Raw genomic sequence first — 3,288 nt, forward strand, 5'->3', positions numbered from 1 at the left:
AATAAACTGTTGCTCCTCTAAGTTGTTCTTGGTGATTATTTTGGTCATAGTGGTGCAAATACTGACTAAAACAACTACGTTGCCAGGCATAGTGGCCCCATGCCTGTAATCCCAATGGCTTGGGAGGGTGAAGCAGGAGGAGTACAAGTTTAAAGCCAGCCTCAGCAACTTAGCAAACCCTTAAGCAATTTAGCGAGACTCTGTCTCAAAATAAAAAATAAAAAAAAAGGATGGGGATGGGGCTTAGTAGTTAAGCGCCCCTGGGTTCAATTCCCAATACCAAAACAAGAACTATACAATTATGTTAGCAATAATCCACTTTAGAATGCAATTAAAAATACATGAGAACATTCAAAATAATCATCAAAAATCCATAAAATAGGCTGAGGCAAGAGGATTGCAAGTTCAAAGCCAGCCTCAGCAACTTAGCGAGGCCCTAAGCAACTCAGTGAGATCCTGTCTCTAAATAAAATCTAAAAAGGGCTCCGGATGTGGCTTGGTGGTTAGGCATCCCTGAGTTCAATCCCTGGTGCCAAAAAAAAAAAAAAAAAAAAAAAAGGAATTAACCTAACCAATTATTAAGGGCTAAATTATATCCCTCTGAAGTTTGAAAGTTGACCTACCCCCTGTACCTCAGAATGTGACTATCTTTACAGAGGTAATTAAGTTACTGTGAGGCTATCAGGATAGGTCCTAACCCAATGTGACTGGTGTCCTTATAAGAAGAGGAGTTGTCCCTTCTTAAGGTGCACAGACAGGCATGCAGGGAAAACCACATGAAGACAGCCATATCCAAGCCCAGGAGAGAGGCCCCAGAAGAAACCAACCCTGCTGACACCTTGATCTTGGATTTCCAGGCTCCACATACTGAGAAGAAAAATTTATATTCTTCAAGCCACCCAGCCTGTGGTACTTTGTTATTATATCCCTAACAAACAAATACACCAAAAATATACAAAACTTCTGTTGATAGAACTTCTAAGATTCTAGGGATTCCACCTCTTGGGTCCCCTTCTTCCTCCGGGAGAAGTCTTTTCTGCTGTCCTTTAATAAACTTCTAATTTCTACTCTGACCTTGAAAAAAAAAAAAAAAAAGAACTTCTAAGATTCTAGAGCCGGAAATATAGCTGGGAATATAGGTAGAGAGCTTGCCACTCATGCACGGGCCCTGGATTCAGTCCCCAACACCATACACACACAAAAAAAGAACTTCTAAAATTCTAGCCAGGTGTGGTAATGTGTGCCTGTAATCCCAGTGACTGAGGAGGCTGAGGCAGGAGGATCGCAAATTGGAGGGCAACCTCAGTAACTTAGTGAGACCCTGTCTCAAAATATAAAAAAGGGCTGGGGGTGTGGGTCAGTGGTAGAGCATCTCTGGATTTAATCCCCAGTACAAAAATCAATCAATCAATCAATCAATCCCTCTAAACGTGCTTCTTTTTCTTTTGCTTCTCCTCCCTTTCTGCTCAATGTGGTCTTTAGCCATTAGACAGGGCAGGACAGGGTGGGCAGGGTGGGAATCTTGAGTGGGGGATGGGAGCTGGTGGTGAAGTAAACCCAACATAAAAGAGCTTAAAGGATACAGAAGGGCTCTGTGTGGCCTGGGATGCAAATGTCAGGTATCAGTGGTATGAGGAACTCTGGAAAGTTATTTCCTACTTTTCTTCTAAGTTCCCTTTGACTAAGGAGGTCATCTAATTCCTCTTCCCTCTTTTTTCTGATGGCAATAATACTTTTTCTTCTGGCACCTATTCTCTCCTTGTTAAACGTTGGGGGGTCTTCTCATTCAGTTTGGCCCTGACACTCCAAGCACAGCAGATGATTCTCCCTCCCTGTAAGCACAAGGCCATCTGGTAAGGGAGCATTGGGCTTGGGCTTGGGGAAAGAATCAACCACCTAAGAATCCCACCTTCTGTTCAAAATGCCATCATCATTAATAACAGCTAATATTTATTGAGCACTTACTATGTAGCAGGCACTGTTCTAAATACATCCCATGTATTATGGTAATTCAGTTAGCCCACCAACCATCCCATGGGATATGGTACTAATAGTATCAAACCCTTTTTAAGGATAAGGAAAACTAGGTGCAGAAGAGATAAATGCTCTCCTAAGGTCTCTTGTTGGGAATCAGGTGAGGAAAGCAGGGTCTGAACCCAGATGTCAGGATCTGGGCTCAGGCTATGTGTCACTGGTGTTTAGATACTGCACTGGGGATTTACTTCTGTAAATGTCTCCCCTGTCCCCACAAATGTGTTTTATTTATTTATTTTAATATTTATATTTTAGTTGTAGTTGGATTCAATATCTTTATTTTATTTATTTATTTTTATATGATGCTGAGGATCAAACCCAGGGCCTCGCACGTGCTAGGTGAGTGCTCTACCGCTGAGCCACAACCCCAGCACCAACTGTGTTTTATTTTCTGACTATTTGATAGGAACGTATATTCACATGCAGTTATAAAAAATAAGCCAAAGTCATAATGTGTACTCCGTCAGGTTCCCTCAGTGGTAACTGAAGCAACAGTCAAATATCACAACCAGTCACACATCAAGTCAGACCACAATATCATTGCCATCACCACACGGAGCCTTCACTTTGCCATTATATTATCATACCCCTTCATCCCTACCCCTGGTAGCCACTAATATTTCTATGTTAATAATTTCTATAATTTTTGTCTTTTCTTTTTCTTTTTTACATGTAGCCATAGATGCTTGCCTGCAATCCCAGCTACTGAGGAGGTTGAGGCGGGAGGAATGTAAATTTGTAGCCAGCCTTAGCAATTTAACAAGTCTCTGTCTTAAAATAAAAAATTAAAAGGGCTGGGGGCTGGTCGAAGTGGTCACGCTTATAATACCAGTGGCTTGGGAGGCTGAGACAGGAGGATGGCAAGTTCAAAGCCAGCCTCAGCAAAAGCAAGGCACTAAGCAACTCAGTGAGACCCTGTCTCTAAATAAAATACAAAATAGGGCTGGGAATGTGGTTCAGTGGTAAAGCTCACCCTGGGTTTGATCCCCAATACCACATACACAATAAAATAAAAAATAAAAAGGGCTGGGAATGTAGCTCAGTGGTACAGCACTTGCGTAGCACATGTGAGTCTCTGGATTTGATTCCCAGTAATGGAAAAAAAAAAAGTATATGAAAGTGCTACCATATACACTGAGAAGCTGATAGGAAATCCATTTTAGTTGTTCACACTACTGTGTAAATTAGATTCTCAGATGATTTCCTGCCCACTTGACAGCAGATCACCCAAACACTGGAAGTTTTGACATTGTG

Source organism: Marmota flaviventris, chromosome 14, assembly GCF_047511675.1.
Source record: "Marmota flaviventris isolate mMarFla1 chromosome 14, mMarFla1.hap1, whole genome shotgun sequence".
In the NCBI taxonomy this organism is placed as follows: domain Eukaryota; kingdom Metazoa; phylum Chordata; class Mammalia; order Rodentia; family Sciuridae; genus Marmota; species Marmota flaviventris.